Raw genomic sequence first — 19,883 nt, forward strand, 5'->3', positions numbered from 1 at the left:
TCCCTGGTGGCTGAATGACAAGGGAAGGACACAACTTGCTGGAAAAAACTGGAAGGAATGAACCTTCTGCACTGACAGATCAGAAATGGTAATTCTGATTCTGACCTGCAAAGAGAAACAGCATGATGGTGTGACTAAGCCTTTTTTAAACAGAATTTTTTTTCTTTCATGAATTTTCTTTCACAAACAGTGCATTTGCTTAATTGCTGATGAGATTTGTAACCCAAATCAATATTGATCTAGCCTTTTTTTTTTTTGTGAGGATGTAAATATTAGTAGCAACAGTGTTAATCACTTGCATTGCCAGAGCTAAAACAATAACAATAAGAATTTATTAATTGTTATTGTTATTGAACATCATGAGGCACCATAAGGCCAAATGTGAGGTCCTACACTCAGGTCAGGGCAATCTGCAGTTTCAGTACAGGATGGGGGATGATGTGATTGAGCGCAGCCCTACGGAGAAGGACTTGGGGGTGCTAGTTGATGAGAAGCTTGAAATGAGCTGCCAATGTGCACTCACAGCCAACAATATCCTGGGCTGCATCAGATAAAGCATTGCCAGCTGGTTGAGGGACATGATTCTTCCCCTCTATTCCTCTCTTGTGGGACCCCACATGAAATATTGTGTCTAGGTCTGGAATCCTCAACGTAAGAAGGGCATGGAGCTGTTGGAATGGGTCCAGAAGAGGACTACAAGGGTGATCAGAGAGCTAGAGCACCTTCCATATGAGCACAGACTGAAAGAGTTGGGGCTGTTCAGCCTGGAGAAGAGAAGGCTCCAGGGACGACTTATAGCAACCTTCCAGTACCTAAGGGGGGGCTACAAGAAAGCTGGGGAGGGACTTTTTACAAGGGCACATAGTGGTGGGATGAGGGTGAATGGCTTTAAATTGGAGCGGGGAAGATTTGGATTAGACATTAGGAAGAAATTCCTCATGATGAGGGTGGTGAGATGCTGGTACATGTTGCCCAAGTAAGTTGTGGATGTACCCTCCCTAAAGTGTTTGAGGACAGGTTGGATGGGGCCCTGAGCAGCCTGGTCCAGTGGGAGATGGACCTGCCCATGGCAGGAGCCTTGGAACTGCATGATATTTAAGGTCCATTCTAACCTAAACCATTCTATGATCAAGAATCAACCATTTCAAACCTAGCCCTGTTCAGTTATGAGAGAGTAGTTTTTTGACATCTGTATGGCTGCCAGTCTGAAAATAGAAGTGATGTAGACTCCCTCTGCAGTCACCAAAGTTTGGTTCCTAGGCTATTTTCAAAACTGTCACTGATTGGCACTTTGACAGCCTTAGGAGACAGGCTATGGTTGTACGTGGGCATATAGCTCAGTTTCTGCCTCACTCCTGCTTGCACCTCTCATAGCTGCATTGTATTGGTAAGAAGAAGAGTAACTTGCAGGGAAGTGTTGCAAGATGGGTAATTGTGTGCTGAATAATGGGATAATTGAATAAATGAGGACTTTGGGAAACATGGCATCACACACACAATGTGTTCTCAGCATTTATACCACTTTATCTGCCTAGGTATTTCTGTTGCGCATTGTCCTGAAAGAGTGTTTTACAGGGCAATCTACCATTTCAATACAGGCTAGGGGACAGTGTGATTGAGAGCAGTCATGCAGAGAAGGACTTGAGGGTGCTCATTGATCAGCTCAACAAGAGCTGTTGATGTATGCTCACTGCCGAGGAGGCCAACCATATCCTGGGATACATCTAAAGAAGCATTGCCAGCTGGTCAAGGGACATGATTCTTCCCATCTACTCCTATCTCATGAGATGCCACCTGGAGTATGTGTCCAGTTCTGGAATTCCCAAAATAAGAAAGGTATGGAACTGTTGGAATGGGTCCACAGCAGGGCCATAAAGATGTTCAGCCTGGAGAAGAGAGGGTTCTGGAGACCTCAGAACAGCTTTCCAGTACCTGAAGGGGGTACTGGATGATTTTTAAGGTCCCTTCCAACCCAAACCATTCTGTGACTCTACAATATTAATACTTATTTTGGTTTTGTTTCATATATATTTTCTTGGTTTTGTGTTAGATAGAGCAGCTTCAAATTTAGTTTGTAACTGGCGTTGCAATTACGCTGCACACAACATCATTCCTTGCCTGGAAAAAGTTCAGCAACCTTGTAAGAAGTGCCTTCCCTTCTGCTAAATTAATTTGTCACACACAGCTTGGAATTACAGAGGATACTGAAAAAAAAAACCCCAACAATATATCTCTCTTTGTGCTCCTACATAGCATTTACTTAATAGTTTTGCCATAACAGACTTGCTGTGTGGCAGTTTGCATGCACAGTGTAGTTGCAACAACTTGGCTACATCTCTAACCAAAGACGTGCAGGAAAATACTGCTTATTTCATGCTTATAGCCTGGTTTAGAAGTCTTTTTTCTTCACACTGTTAATGCTAGCCAAGAGGATTAAAGAAATCTTGAATGGGAGCAGCACCCCTGTTACACTCTACAGTCCCTGATGGCCCACAAATGGCATACAGTTTGGAAAGAAAGGCACAGTGAAAAGTCCAAGAGAGTGATATATCAGAAGACTGCACAAACTAAGAATTTTGTATCAAGAGAGAAGATTACTATCTTTTGCCTTAATGCCATGCAACTTCATTCCAGAAGTAAGAAACAGGACACTCAGTGATAGAGATTTCCTTCCTTATGCATTAGAATCATAGAATCATAGAACCACCAGGTTGGAAGAGACCCACCAGATCATCGAGTCCAACCATTCCTATCAAACACTAAACCATGCCCCTTAGCACATCCTCCATCCGTGCCTTAAACACCTCCAGGGAAGGTGACTCAACCACCTCCCTGGGCAGCCTGTTCCAGTGCCCAGTGACCCTTTCCGTGAAAAATTTTTTCCTAATGTCCAGCCTAAATCTCCCCTGGCGGAGCTTGAGGTCATTCCCTCTTGTCCTGTCCCCTGACACTTGGGAGAAGAGGCCAGCACCCTCCTCTCTACAACCTCCTTTCATGTAGTTGTAGAGAGCAATGACGTCTCCCCTCAGCCTCCTCTTCTCCAGGAAAAACAACCCCAGCTCTCTCAGCCGCTCCTCGTAAGACCTGCTCTCCAGCCCCCTCACCAGCTTTGTTGCTCTTCTCTGGACTTGTTCCAGAGCCTCAACATCCTTCTTGTGTTGAGGGGCCCAGAACTGAACACAGTACTCGAGGAGCGGTCTCACCAGTGCCGAGTACATTAGAGTTGGACTATGATCAAAGGTTAGACTATAAAGTTGTAAATTAGATATGTTCTTCCCATTTCTATCAGCATTTGATAGTAACAATTTTACAAATCAATAAATAAATAGAAAGATGTTTTACTAATATGAAAACCCTTGGAATGTGGTGATGTGTACACAGAACAGTGATACATCTTGTTAGGTATATGGAGGAAAGCTGTACATCTAAATTATTTGCCACAGGCACATGTGACTCAACATTGGGCTGAGGTAGGGGAAAAGTATTTAGGATATTTCCACCCACACTAGTATGTTCTCCCAACCCTCATTTTTTAGATCTAGCTGGAAGCTATAGTACTAAAAGCAGGAGAAAGAACAGCTGGGTAAACAGAAGGCACGTCTATAAAATCTGTTACAATATCTTTCGTGGAAATTTTCTTCTTGGGGACGTTGGTAGAGAGGATCAGACCAGACAGAGGTTTGTTTATACTGCAGAAAATATTTGATGATGACTTGGGCATAAGCACTTGAATCCTGTCTGCATATGGAAACCCTTACATGATGGTGCTTCAAACAAAGTTTGGTTTTCTAATGGAGAGACAGACTACCTATCTAGTGTGTATAACTATCCACTGCTAATCCAGGCACTTTCTGTAGCCCTGATACTGTTTTCCTGTGTGGTTGCTTTACCTGAGATGAGATTAGCTTAGAGGAACAAGCTTCCTTCGATACTCAGGTGTTGCTGCAGTCCCAAAGAAGCATTTTCATTTTATTCAGAAATCCTAATTTGCTGAGTTCACTGGTGTATTAGGTTCATTTATAGATACCAGTGTGTAAAGACAGGACCACTAAGTCACGGTTAAATCAAATATGCTTTATTGTTCAAATACAGTATTATACCATAACCTATTACACCTGGCTACATAAAAACTTATCAGCTTACCAACTCATGATTTGGTGTCAATCACCGAGCAGGAGAAGGAGATGGAGCACGCTGCCCGGGCCATCAGAGTCAATAGATACAGCAATCTCAGGGCATCTCCTGTTTCAAAGATGTGCACATATTCCTTCTCAACCCTCACCCGTCTGGCCCAACTCCTTTTATGCTCCTTTCGGGGACTGCAAAAGGGGTTAGCAATATCACCCCACCTTTCACATGGCCAGTGTATGACCAGGCTGAGTGCTAACTTGTTAGTTGTCCCTTGCTAACAGTGATTTCAACACCAAGCCCAGTTCTTATAACACCTTTCCTGGCTACTCATGCTCCTTGGGCTCTGCTTCAAGGTCTTGCTTTTCTACTTTTTTTATCCAGTTCCCTGCCTGTTATCTGCCTAGTTAAGTACAAATATTCACATACTTTCTCACCTCACCGCAAGCTGGCTAAGAATTATTGCTTAAACTAGTTCACTACTTTAAGAGTTGACTGCACAATACATTAATGAGAGATCTGTATGTATCATTTGTCTATCTAGATGTCATGTCCAACAACAGACCATTATTTATTTTCTCTGATACAACCGGTTAGCCAGATTTCTCTGTAACATCTAACCCATAAGAAAAATCTGACAGTAGTTCACAAAAAAACTTCAGGAAATTTATGTAAAAGTGTTTGGCAAGCACCCCACACACTGACATCAAGGGAGTTGTCCAGGGAGAAAAGGTGGTCTCTGATTGACCCACGTTCTCTTGATCCAGTCTTCGTCATTCACATTCAAGATGTGGAGGTCCAAATAGCATAAACTTACTTGTCAGCAGGAGGATTAACTCCCAGGTTTGTATCCGTTTGGAGAGCTATACAAGAAGTCATCTTGATAAAAGCCATGATAATGCATCATATTCTTTTGTGATAATGTTTTGGTTCATAATTCAGGGAATCCATCCTATAGGGGGGTTTTGTGCGTAAAGCCTTTTGAATGTTTTTAGCTAATCTTTATTTTTAAAAAGAACCCTGCTATCTGTTATGCTGTGCTTGTTATGCCTGATCAATGCTTTCTTATTTTTTTTTTTTTTTAAAGTGACACCACTGTTGTTTGGGGTTTTTTTTCCCTAAATTAATTTATTGCCAGTGAAGTGTTACACTGGCAGCACCAGAGACTGCATGTCAAGCCTTACACAGTTTGATCCTCTTTACTTACAAGATCCAGATGAATTATTGAAAATGCAGGCAGCAGGTCTTTCAACTCATTTAAACTGAAGTCTGTTATTAGCAGCCTCACTGAAGAGGAGACTATAGTGAACAATGGATTGGGTAAGGGATTTCCAGAGCTCATCAAATAATATTATATCTAAATGCCCATGCTGTGCAAGTGAATAGTAACTTTCTTTCATTGCATTGTGTGATTTACGTTATGTTTTCCTCCCAGAAAAGAGGTTCAGGGAAGAGTGTAGTCATGCTATATATGCATTTAAGAGCAGGGACTGGTAGATAACTACCAGTAAGGTAGATTCTCCAAAGAAGAATCTGGGCATCATTATAAAAAAACTCAGACAGTACAAAAATCATCACAGATTACCTTGTGTACCCTGAAATGTTCTATACCTCTGATCCCCAAGTGTAACTGCAAATAAGGGTAAGTTTCTAGCAGGGTCCTCAGGGTAAGTTTCTTGCCCATGTGCAGTTTAATGCTGTGGCAAAATTGTCAAAGGAATAGAAAATGACTGATAAAAGTGAATAAATGGTACAAGAATTGGGGGCAAGATACTTCAAATGATATCTCAAACCCACAAATGGATGTGGATGGCTTGGTAAGCTGGAGACTGGCACATACATTCCTCAAGATAGTCAAACCTAAATGTATGAATACAGAGTTTAAAAAAAAAAAACCAGGCTATTCCTGGGGAGTAGTGCAGTCTGACCTGAGAATCAGTGGCAGCGGAAGAGGAAAAACAGGCTTCTGTGAGTTAACCAGCTGGAAGGCAAACTTCCTTGTAACCATGTGACTAAAAGGGCTACTCTAATTGTTGGACTTATAATCAGGTCAGGAGGTGGGTTTATCACGTTTATGCTGTCAGTGGCAGACTTGCTACAGAACGGCATCCACAGTCCAGAAAAGCTAACACCTGGAGCTGCAGGAGCAATTAAAAGATTGAAAAATAATCTTTAAGATGTAAATCCTGGGATTATCTCTTTGCTCACCTATTAAAGACAGGACTTCAGCGCTGACTTACAGTCAGTATGTATCTGTGTAGGATATATAAATGAAAACTGAAGACCTTCATGGTCCTAGGTTTAATGAAGTCCATTGGTTGATTCTAGAAATTATTTATTTTTGTGTTTTTGTTTCTTTTTACAACAGAAATAATTAACTATGGGAAAAGCACCCTACAATCTGTAAATTCTACATCTGTAGAGAATTTTTTAATCAAATCTAGATATTTTTCTTTAAAACATTGTTCCACTTCAAAGACCAATTAATTAACTAAAATATTGTTTTGAGTTGTCCGGATCACACAGGTGGCAGCAATATCCATTTGTGACTGCAGTTAAAGGAGACCGATCTTCTGATTTTGCTAAGAATAAAAGAACTACTTAGGATGTAAGAGGGTGCGGGTGAAATTGCAAAAAGTGAGAATGTATGTGAGTTTAAATGGAAATTTTGATTTTATCTCTAGATTCAAAATTAGGTAACTGAGCTTCTTTATTTCTGACTGCTAGGTAATTAACACACTTCTGTTTTAGCTAAAGTTTAGCAAACCTGTTCATACCAATTTTTCATACGTGTCTCCAGGTACCCTGTTAAATTGCTCCCTGACCTCAGGTAATTTTTGTTCTCCCTCTTGAAGTATTTCTCAGTAACTTTACAGTATTGAAATTCCTAGAAACTAATGAAACATTCCATTCACATGCCTGTTCCATGGTATAGTGCCTCCAGTTATGCAAACTGAAAATGCTCACTTGATGACTCTAATTAGCTGTTTAACAGTCCACTTAAATTCTTTTTGTAATCTTCATGCTGTGCTCCTGCTGATATTACACCCTCAGTTTTCACAGAAAATGTACTGCTATCCACTTATTCCTGAATAACTGTATACAGACTTTAATCAAATTGACATCATGCACTAAAATCACATCCATTTTAGTTAAGCAAATCAACCAAGCATTAACTATTTGCTAAAGGCTACATTCCTGCCAACCAGTCAAAATCTAGTGGTTTTGTGGAGTGTTTAATGTAATCAAGAACTGAAAAGTTAAAAACAAAATTCCAGAATTTTCATGTAATGAACAAGTCACGCTCAAGTTTAAGTCAGTAAAAGGTTTAATATTATCTTCAAAAGAGTAGCATAATTCCTTTTGGTACAAGATAAAGAGATATTGTGTACAAGGTTTGACACATTTCTCCCTCATAACAAACAAGCAGAAACTGTGCCATAGCAAATAGCCTTCATACAACCACAAAAATAATGTCACTTACTTGCAAATAATCCCAGAGGAAACAGAGCAAGTTCTCTTTCAACAGTTCTGTTCAAGAAAATCTTGGAAGGAGCACTTACTAGTCTAATGGCTACATTAGGGAGAAAGATTAGTATAGGTTGTGGAATGTGGATATTTTTTCTGCCTTTTAAAGGGAGTACAGGGTGCTAGCAAAATCATTAATCTTTTTAGTGTGCATAGGTGTTAAAATTAGACTGTACAGTGCCCAGTGTCTCAAATCGTAGAATCATAGAATCACCAGGTTGGAAAAGACCCATTGAACTCAATGCATCCCCAGTTAGGCCAGTTCTGGGCATTTTTATGCAAATTTATGCATATTTTCAAATGCAGAGAGAAATGTTTCGCCATTTCCTGGACTGTTTCCTGACCCATTCAGTGCTCAATGGGAGAGTTTGAAGTGATTTATGTGCCACAGCAGCACACAGCAGGGAGACCGACAGCATTCACACCCAGAAAAGAGCATCGGATTCTCAGCTGTACATACCCACCAAGGTTCAGCCCTATGTGGTTTTGCCAGTCAACTAACTTCACTGCATTTTCTTAAAAGAAGCAAACCATTAATTTAAGGACCATTTGCAGATTATAATCTGCCTCCAGTCACAGAGAACTGTCAAATCAAGCATATTATCTGGTTTTGACAGCCTTGGAGAGACATAGGGGAGGAAACCAAGCATTTCAGTGATGTTATTTGTACCCATGATGTATGGTGAGTATAAAATCAGAGGCTTCAGTAAAACTATACATAATTAGGTGCATGAAAGTCACTGTTATTATGTGTGTTTGATATGCAATGCACAGAGTCTGTGGGCATTGTAGAGGATGTGATATTTCAAATACCCTATTCAGATTGTCTAATTAGCCATTTTCATAGCAAGACTCTGTCTAATAGGCCCATTTTCTTAATGAAATTCTGTGTATTAGGCATTTTCCCCTCTTTCTCATTCTCTTAGTAGTATGAAAATTGTAGTAAACTGTGAAAGAATATTGCTTTTTTTCATATTCGGTCAAAGTCATAAACCAAAACAATTATTCCAAATTGTTCTGAGCAGAACCTAATTTTATTATCACTTGTCAAGTACATCAATCAGATGTGATTTTTTTGGAACCTATTTTCTTTTCTGGTTAGCTGTTTTGCAATTAACCCTAGTTTAAAAAACACGTTTCTATACTGAAGAATGGTTATGTGTGCTAGTGGCTAATGCATTTCTGTCAGCAGAAAGGAATTATCTTATTTTGGCCAATTATTCAAATTAAACATATATTTCTTGAGTTTGAGCACATTGTATAAAGAAAGGACATGTGGCAGTTTACCGTGCAAAGGGCTTGTGCTATTATACAAAGTGAGGCTAGATTTCTTTTCTTATATTTTTTAATACTCAAAAGAGCAGAGACATTTCAAAAGCAGAAAACTACAATGGACATTGCATTATACTTCTCTATGAAGTTGAAATACAAATGAAGTGTGATAATCAAGCAAAACATCTACCTATATTAAAAAAAGCAGCAAATCATATTTTTCTCTAAACTACACTAAATATCTAAGACTCTATATCACAGTAACAAATCTATGGCACTTTGTATGGGTGCATGGCTCACAAAATTTGTAATGAGATAACATAGGCTTTTAATGCTAAGTATTTCAGAAAGCCACCCTATTTCAAGTCAGCAGTGGATGTGAACTGTTTTCATCTAGTAACCACTGAAAAATCATGTGTCTTTTACCTTACTGCTCCTCTCTTCTCCTTGGATTTCCCATAGGCAAGGTTTTCCTCCACAGAAATTAACACAACTGGCAGAAAAGACAAAGCTTTGTGTAAGCTATAGAGAGTTACACAGTATCTATAGATTAATGGTAAATCTCCATGTTAGTATCTCAGTTTCAAAATCCTTATTCTGGGGTAAGTGTCATATGTCTTCGTCTTTAACATCTAATGAGAAAATAGGATATGGAAAGTTAAAAACAATAGGCTACACTGATACAGGGCTAGGTGGACTAATAATCAGTGACATTTAGGTTTAACAGAATAACAACTGTTTAGCTTTATGGTTTTAGCAATTATTCTGCTTGAGATAAGCACAAGGACCAGTTCTGTGCCTGTTAGCAGAAAAGCTCCTGATAACACGGATCCAGCCCCACCAGCCCCTGCTAAGAGTCAGAATTTTCTGCCTGAAGCCACTTGAACTGGTCGAGACTGGCCGTGTGGTTTGGAGGAACGCCAAGGACCCAGAGAACATACGCAAGGAACAAGGTTACTGAAAGTTCACAGTGAGGAAGACCCTTTCTTCATCCCTGAGACCCTCGCCCACGACCACCAGGGGGCACTGCGCATGCACGAGTTAGAGGAGGCAAGGCAGAGCGTATGGAAATAGCTTCCCAGAACTCATTATAATATGAAGCGTGGGAAAGGTTATGAATATGTATAGGCGGTTTTCGAAATATCATGGCTATGTAACTCTTTGCTGTATAAAGTCAAGACAAGTTGCCACTGGGGTGGCACACGTTTTTGGTGAGACGACTCCCTGTGCACCTACATGTGTAGATACATGCAACATTTAACATTCTTTTCTCCTGGACACTTCTCCATGGATACTCTATATGATATATTTCTGCCAGTGAAGACATTAGTCTTTTCATATCAGTAGTAAATATTTTCATTCTTGTATTCAACATCTATTCACCAATGCAATGAGTGCTTCACAGATTCCTCAGTAGAGTGGATGAATAGCTTGTGTCTCATTAAGCCATTTCTACTATGCCACTGAAACTACAAACCTCAGAAATGAAGGTACAATGTCTAGCACAAAAAGCTCTGCTGGCTTTTGTTTTGTTATATCCACTCCCCTTAGCAACCCACAAATTTGTATTGCTTTCTATACTACAATCTTAATGCTGTTGAAGTGAATTTGTTAACATTGTTTATTGTCTGCTTGTGAGATAAAGACAGTCAGCAACCTACTGTTAGGCCAATTTATTTACAAGAGTTATTTTCCAAGCAAGGAGAAATTACAGTAATTTGTTTACTTTGTTAATTTTCTTAATAGATGTGTGTTCATTTTTACTATCCAGTAAAAAAGGCATTGCATAATATAGTAGGCATACTGCTAAACTTGGCATGCTGTTTAATGTCCTCATTCTATTCTGTATGATAGCAACATTTTCCAAGAAGTCATGACTAATAACCTTGAGGCAAGACTCTATGAATTTTGAAGAACCAGGAAGCCAAGCTTTGCAGCCAGTCCTGAACATATAAAGCTTCACCTATATCAGAACCTAGGCAAATGTTAAGTGAGTTATTGAGGCAACTAGCTTAGCAAGATTCTAAAAAAGGATTAGACACATATGAATACTGTGAAAAAAAGCTTCTGCAGTTACAGTAGGTGGAATAAAATTGCAAGGGCTATCAGCCCACATACTTAAAAGGTATAAACCAATCACCAGCTTAAGTCAGTAAGAAATGTTCTCTCATGGAAATTATTTTTATGTATAATGCAATTATATGCATTATAAAACATGTAAGTTCCTGATGAATCAGTCATTGACCACGACTGAGTCAGTAAACTGACATAGGCCAATTGAGCTTGTTTGGATGTGGAAGTATCAAAATACATAGACTTGAAGAGTGACCAACAGCTTTCAATAAAAATTTGAAGACAGAAAGCTGAAAGTACTTCATAAGGAAAATGAGTTTCAGTATCCTTATATTACAGATTAGGAAATCAGACCAAGAAGAGGGAGGTGACTTAACCAAAGTCACAAGTCAAGCACAGTCAAAGCCAAGTGTATCCTGCAGTCTTCTGAGTCTTATAACAATGCCCATTTTTTTTGGCCTGAACTTGTTGCTTGTTAAGCTCAGTTTTGTCTTCACAAAGTTGTCTTAGTGCAAGTTCTTCATGAATGTGTTTAACTGGAAGCACTTTAAGCTGGTTTCACAGAACTGTCATTATGTAAATTAATTAGAGTTGTGTTTGTGTGGATCAAGAAATAATTAGTGATTGCAGCATGGTGTTGCAACCCAAACTGGACTGTCCAGGGGTTGCTGGGGCAGGTCCCTGGGCCCTCCTAAAAATTTTATTCCCCGTGGGCTAAATTAAGATGAAATGAATCCAAACGATCAACTTAGAAGAAATTTGTTTACACAGATGAAGTTTTAGCGTAAGATAGGCATTGGCTTGATAAATCTGTAGGAAGGGAAGAAGAAAGAAAGGTGAGGAGAGGAGAAAAGAGAGAGAAAAGAATAAGATATCACCACTTCAGGTTCTAGAGTTGTCTTCTAGGATCCCAGAATGGTGCACACAATTGTAGTGCACACAACTGCACTACCTCAAGAATGTTATTTATAGATGAGGGTCCTTCAGGGGATGAGTTTTAGTGCACTCATGCAGTGGCCCTTCTGGAAAGTCCTGGAGGTTCTGGAAATTATTCTGGAGCCTTAGGGGATCTTAAGGTGATCTACTGGCTCCCACTCACTGGTCAGGACTGCAGTATGACTGTTCTCAGCACGCAAGCACAGTCATGCAGCTTGCAAGATCACAGACCTGCTTATTTCTGCAGCTCAATGACTGGAAACAGTTGGTTTAATACATACCATTTCCGTCACAGAATTAGTCTCTCACATATGGGAAAATAGACTGTCATCACTGTAACAGTATAGCTTTATCATTCTTGCAATGCAGGTGATTATTCCCAGGCCAGAAAAATTGTTCCAAAAAAAAGTGATTTTGTTTCAGAACAATTATTCCACTGTCCTCAGATACGTGCAAAGAAATTATGATTGGGGCTTAGTGTCAAGGTAAGAAGTTTCTCTCTTTCTTGCATATAGAGTAGAAAAGTTTGGGCCTGGTGGGCCATGGGTGTGAGTTCTAGTCATCTGATCATGTGCCCTGTGGTAACCTGTGCATAGGCATTGTTAAGTCTCAGGTGCAGAGGCTATTTCTTCCCCTGTTCTCATCCACCTCTGGTCCCTCAGGACTGCTTTTCTCCAATATTAACACCTACTAATGCAAAATAGGCTTGCCCTGCACAGTCATGTGGAAGGGGTGTATGATACACAAACACAATGACTACCTGATGAAGCAAACATTAATTTTGTTTCATTTTATATATAATGAAAGGGAAGAGATTTCTTCCTTCTTAATATCTTGAAAAGGGGATGACTGGATATGGAGGGAAAAGAAAACAAGAAGAAAGGCTGAGAAGGAGAACTGTGGAATAAATGCAAAGAATGGGCAGGTTGATGGAGTATTTGCCTGAACGTCATGGGGTACAAATCCAGTCAAAACTCAAAAAAAATCCTTGGATTATCCAAAGATATTTGTTTTGATGGTGTCTGTTGCTGGTTTTGTGAGTCAGAGTTTCTGACTTGCTCCTCTCACCAGCTTTTCCAGAGGATAACAGTGATAGAAACAGGGAATCTACCTGAGGTGTAGCAGGTCCCAGTCCAAGGAAACACTCTCCACCACTACTGTTGTCATTATGATAGGATTAGATCTTATTAAATGGTTGGACTCAAAATTTGCATATCTGCAGTGCAGCAGGCCCAAAAAGGATTATTTATATATTTTTTTTCTGATTGGATCTGTCTTGCATTTTTCACAGATTTTGCTGTGGACAAATATTGGCATATTCATATGTTGATAGTCACATGCTTAGTCCTGCTTGCATTGAAACAAACATTAAAAGTCCCATTGATTACAGTACGTAGCATGAGCATTACAGTCCTCCAGAGCTGGAATAACGTACCAAAACCACGCTTTTCCAAGTGCCTACATCATTCTCAGAATGGTAGGTTACATTTTTAATGGCAAGTTCTTGGGCTTTTGCTGGTGTTAAATCTAATAAAAATCCAAGGACAAAGCAGGGCCATGTATCTGATCTGACCTCTGTGTCAAATCTGGTGACTACCAGTACAACTTCCGTTATGAGACCTGGTCTCCTAGGAGACCATCACACCATGAAGGAACTCATGTACAATGTAATTTCTGTTGGCTGGTCTTACAATGGCTGAGAACTAGCCTCGCTTGTGTGTAGTGCTGCAGTGTAGGTGACCTGCTTTGTATTTTGAACATGCTTATGTTCAAAATTTGTCCTGGCTCTTGATACAGTCCTCACTGCTCCATGTGTCCTTCTGATCCCAAAGTCACTGAAGTGACACTTTATCATATGATTAAATATCTTTTCTTTCAGCTGTACAAGGGAAAAACAATGACAGTGTTATATTTATTGGTGCACAGATGTCAAATCGAATAAATTGGTTTGTCCAATGGTCACTAAAGCTGTCATTTATTCTTTAGGCATTGAGGGATACAGGACGGGGGGGAAAGATCAAATCTGCCAAACTGAAAGAGCAAGTATCAATATTATGAAAAAATAAAATAAGAAATCTGGATGAAAGTCCATCCAGGCACACAAGGAGGCATGATTTGCCATATGAATAAGTGAAACGACTTATTAAGTGAGGCTTTGTGAACCAAAGCTAATTAATTTCTAATTTTACAAATCATACCATCTTTCTAATGACAAAAATAGATTTCTTCCTGCTCTGGCAAGATTACCTTTTACAGAGTGTTTGAGGACTGGTATATTTCTTTGAAAAATCATGTACTTTTTTTTCACTTGATACTTACGATATTTCTTGTCCCATTGGCAATATGACATTTTGGTTTTAACATCGTCATTTTGTCACAGTGTCCAATGTCCCAGGTAAAAATGAATTATACCATCAATCGGCTTTCATTTCTGTGTGGTGTGGAGGAAGCAAAAAACTTACAGCTGTAACACAGCAGCATATGTAAGGAAAAAGATTGCAGAGGATAAAATATCAAATGTAGATCCACAGCAAACTCTTCTTGCTGTTCTCATATTCTAACAGTGTCAAGCAGATGCTGTTAAGTACTCCTGACTGTATTTGCCTCTTTTTTTCAGGTTTTGGGCAGTGTCAACTTCTGTCAAAAATGTATGTTCTTAACATAAATACTCAACAGGCTAAGGTTAAACCTTGTTATATAAAACTATAATAAGTAATATATTTTCCTTTAAATCTTTTTATTTTATTAAGTACACAAAAGAGACAAATCATACAAATGTTGTTCAATAACTAGTTTATATCTCAGAAAATATGGAAATCAAAGTGTTCTACTTTAAAGCATGCTTGCATCATAGTTAATCAGCATTTTCAACTTGCAGATCACAAGCTTGCATGTATGAATCAACTGCTGTGCTAGGACATCACATTATAAATTCTTTTTGAACTCTAAAGCAACTTGTCAACATGCATTTTCTAGTAGTAAGTGCACACAGTTGCTTCAATGGTTTCTCTGATGTTGCCCATTTCCAATCAAACACAAGAGCTGTAATTTAAAACAATCATGGAATTACTAACAATAATATTTAGTGGCTATTCTACTTTGCATTTCTAAAACTCTTTCTCTCTTCAGATCCCAAAGAGTTATTTTTACAAATGTGCGTTATATCTGCCTCACAGCGTATGGTCTCTGTGACATTATCAGTACTGTTAAGCCCAGGTAGAGCATGGCACAGAGGGTCTTGGTGCTGTAAGAGTCAGAAGGGTTATTGGTCACAACCAAGCATCACATGAGTGTGACAAAACAACAGGTTCGTCAAGTGAGCTCATTCACTCAGGACAATGCCGCACTGAGTATCTTTACCTAGAGTTACTCAGTTGCTGAGTACACTACCGATGCACTGAGAAGCCAAGCTGTCATTTACAACAACTTCATCCGTGGTCAAGTGAGACATCGAGATGCATGTAGGTCTGGTTGTAAGTGACCTGCCAAATAAGTCACTGTGGGACTGGGAACAGACTTGAAGTCATAAATAGTGATGTTCTGTTTAAACAGCAGAACTGCTCCAGATCACTAGTACCCGCATTATTTTGACAAGCAATATGAACACAGAAACTCACGTCTTCCTTCTGAGAAAAGATCAAGGTAATTTTAAATAGCGTTTGATCAGATAATGAATCAGAACTGTTCTTAGTTTACTGTCTCATCTGCAGCACTGAAACTGTGACTGTAATGTTCCTGGCAATACAGGTTTTATGATTTTTTTTTACCTGGATTCAGTTTTGCTACTGCACCCAGCTATGCCAGGGAATGAGATGACCTTTATTCCTAAACCATTCATCCTCCATATGGCATTGAATTGTCCATGTTGTTATGAGTTGCTGTAGTGAGGATGTGGCTGGTTTCTGTTAGCATGCAGTCACCAATGTCTTGCTTCTGCTTACAGTTGTCTGCTTACAGCTGTCTGCATCCCAGTTCCTTTTGCAGGACTGAGAATGCCAGTATTAACGGGGGTCTCTTGAAGTTGGATGTTCTGAAATATCCTTTCTGGACGTAACATCCCTTTCACACAAAACCAATCAAAACCAAAGTATCCAACAATACAGAGGAGTTTTACAGAGTCATGATACTCTTGGTTGCAAGAAAATACTAGAATCCTACTGATGGCAAAACCGCTGCATTAAGGGATCTTCGAAAATCTTTTGTGAGATGGAAAGTGCTACCTGGATCAACACAGAAGATGCAGATCTTGCTGAAATTTCTTAGGACTTTGCGTAAGGACTTTGTCTTACTACAGCACAGATGCTGATTTTGAGAATCTCCAAGTTTGCCCATCAGATTAGCAAAAGACAGAAAGTTTAAATTTTAGCAAGCATTTGGCAGCTTGTATTGTTTAGATCCTTTGCTCAAAATACATAAATATATTTCACTTTTGAAATGGAATATGATCGTGACTATGATAGAAGTCCATAAAACCACCAATGCCAAAGAAAATCTCTGTTTAGACACAAGACTTGGAGCTAGCACATGGAAAATAATATTGAATTAAAGCTGCTTTAGCATATGGGCAAGGCTTAAGTTACATGAAAACCCTCTAGGAAATGATTGCTATTGATAACAGGCCAGCTTCTACTGTGGAGCACTCTAGCGACATTAATGAGCGTGCTAAAACCCTTTCTGAGAATGTATTTTCAGATACCTTGATTTCTGTCATACCTTTCATCCATTAAATGTACTATAAATGCCATAGACAGAAAATTACTTTCTCCTTACTGTAGATAAGTACAACCACAATAATACTGGATAGGACTTTGCGAAGATCAGCATTTTATTTTGGTGTGGATCATAGAATCATTGAATCATAAAGGCTGGAAAAGATCTCTAAGATCATCAAGTCCAGTCATCAGGCCAATGCCACCATGCCTATTAAACCATGTCCCAAAGTGCCTCACCTAAATGCATTGTTGACAAATTCCATCACCTTCCTGAGCAGCTTGTTCCAATGCTTCACCATTCTTTCAGTGAAGAATTTTTTTGTGATATCGCATCTAAACCTCTTCTGATGTAACTTGAGGCCATTTCCTCATCCTACCTGTAGCCACTTGGGAGAAGAGACCACCTCTCCTTTCAAGTGGTGGTACAGAGCAATAAGTTCTCCCCTCGGTGTCCTGTTCTCCAGACTAAACATCCATACTTCCCTCAACTGCCCATCATAAGGCTTGTGCTCCAGCCCCTTCACCAGCTCCATTGCCCTTCTCTGGACACACTCCAGCACCTCAATGTCTTTCTTGTACTGAGAGGCCCAAAACTGAACATAATATTCAAGGAATGCTGAATACAGGCCATGATCACTTCCCTGCTCCTTCTACTAACAACATTTCTAATACAAGCCAGAATGCTGTAGGTCTTCTTGGCCACCTGGCCACACTGCTGGCTCAGATTCAGATGGTTGTCAATCAGCACCTCCAGGTCCTTTTCCAGCAGGCAGCTTTCCAGCCACTCTTCCCCAAGCCTGTAGCATCACATGGGGTTGTTGTGACCCAAGTGCAGGACCCGGCACGTCACCTTGTTGAACTCAAAACAGCTGGCCTCAGCTCATCGATCCATTCTATCCAGATCCCTCTGCAGAACTTTCCTACCCTGAAGCAGGTCAGCACTCTCAGCCAACTTGGTGTCATCTGCAGACTTACTGAGGGAGCACTCAGTTCCCACATCCAGGTCATTGATAAAGATAGTAAACAAGACTTGACCCGAACACTGAGCCCCAAGGGACACCATTTGTGACTGGCTACCAAGTGGCTCTATTCACCACAACACTCTGGGGTCAGCCATCCAGCCAGTCTTTTACCCAGCAAAGCGTACACCTGCCCAAGCTATGAGCTGCCAGCTTCTCTAGGAGATGGCTGTGGGAGACAATGTCAAAGGCTTTCCTAAAGTCAAGGTAGATAACGTCTGCAGCCTTGTCCTTATCCACTTGGTGGGTTACCTGATCCCCTGGTTGTCCTGCACATGCATGGTGAGTGCACTCAAGATGAACTGCTCCATAACCTCCCCTGGTACTGAGGTCAGGCTGACAGGCCTCTAGTTCATGAGATCCTCCATCCGGCCTTTCTTCCAGCCTTTTGTTTTCTCCCAAAAGAAACAACAGAGAAGCTACATTAATAAGAGTTTAAATGCTACCATCCTTTTACACTTGAACAGGAGAACATGCCTCCTTGTTCTGGACAGACTGAATGTGCAGGAGTTGTACTGTATAGATATCATATCATCTGACATAATTGTTACGGTCAGAGCATTTTTATGTTAGGTGAGGTAATTTTTTCAACAGTTTTTAAAGCTATGGAATGATAACTTTTAAAAAGCCTTCAGGATGTTCAGGAACAAAACAAGATCAATCCTCTTCATTTTATACTGTGCAATTGTACAAAAAAAAAGAATTAAATCTTTGGTTTATAATCATACCTTAGACACCTTCTGCCCATTATTCTATAGAACCACTCAAGAAATTGGTTTTAACGGGATGGGGAAGAGAAGACGACATCCCAGATGCATCCTGTAAAATGTTGTTTAGAGCAACAAGATTCCACGTAAAATGAATAAAAGATGATTCAGTGCATATGTCTCTTCTGGACATGATAAGGCTTGATTTTATATTTATCTGAAGAAGGCTCCTGGTGATTGTCTATTGTCATACCATTAGACGGGAAAAGAGAGAACTAGCGACTCTTTGATTGTGACTGCAGTAGCAAGGACAGCCTGAAGTCATGTCTTGTTAATTTACAGAGGAGAATGTCACATTTACATTTCAAATTATCCCCTATGCAGCTCCCAACTTGCTAGAATTATCCTGAGTTTTAAACCATTCAGAATCACGTTTCATTGTTTACCCAGACTGTGTTAATCTTTCACTTCACCTTCCCACTCACCCTGCTACCCCACCCACAGAAAAAAAAAGAAAAGAAAAAAAGAAAAGAGAATTTTTCTCAGCTTCCCATTAGTGACATTTATGCAGATGTCACATAATCCTCTCCGTGATTCTGCTTGCTTTCTTTTAGGACCTCTTCAGGTATTTTCTGTATCATTCATACACCAGTGGCATTATCAGCCCCAATTTTCACATCCATTTTCCACTGACTTCACTATACAATGATATATAAAAGAAACTTGATCCTACAACTGCTGTTTTGTTGTATTATTTGAGGCTGAAATTTCAGGACATGCTTTAAATATCAAGGTGTTGTCAACTTTTGCAACCTCTGAAAATAAAACGTTTATTTATTTTGAGTTTTTTATGAAACACATCTAGTGACTTCCTACCACAGGAGAGGACTTTTTGCTGAGAGTGTCCCTCAGGAAATCTCTTAGTTCCAGGCTTTTTCCTACTGTTCAGGAAGATTCAGTACATGCCCTACTTCTGCTCTTTCCTACCAATGCGTCATCTACAGTTGGACCCAACTGAAATGGAACTAGACATGCACTGGATGTTTGAAAATCCTGTCCATGACCAAGAGGTTTGTCTCAGGCTCTGAAGGTAGCCTGTGCCCTTGGCATCCAAGTAGTACCATCTGACAAAAGGCAACACTCTTTATCAGCCTCAGCCTTGAAATCACGGTAGGGGAAACGTCTGCCCCTGCTCTCTTCTGCACAAAGGACTTTGTACTAATTAAGCTTTAGAAATGAGGGAAAGAGTGTTATGGTTTGAATGAAGATGAGGGGGAGAAGAGCCCAGGCAAATGACATGGTGACAGCATCAGCCAAAGGCAATCAAGATGACAGGCCACAGCTTCAGTATTCTGTCCATTCTGTTCCTACTTAGATATGCTTCAGTGAAAAAGGAAAAAAAATCTGGATACTTTTTTGACCGCTTCTGTGAAAAAAAACTTAGCCTTTCCCAGTCCTGCCCATTTATCTCTCCACCTTGCTTTGTCACTAGGTAGCAGGCAAGAGAG

The 19,883-nt window shown here is 39.9% G+C and overlaps 1 protein-coding gene across 1 annotated transcript in view; it reads left to right on the forward strand.

Moving 5' to 3' along the window:
- The window catches only part of TRAF6 (TNF receptor associated factor 6), a 372,770-nt gene that overhangs the window by 185,033 nt on the left and 167,854 nt on the right, over positions 1-19,883 (forward strand). The gene's annotated exons all lie outside the window — the stretch shown is intronic.

This window comes from Phaenicophaeus curvirostris, chromosome 5 (genome assembly GCF_032191515.1).
Source record: "Phaenicophaeus curvirostris isolate KB17595 chromosome 5, BPBGC_Pcur_1.0, whole genome shotgun sequence".
NCBI lineage: Eukaryota > Metazoa > Chordata > Aves > Cuculiformes > Cuculidae > Phaenicophaeus > Phaenicophaeus curvirostris.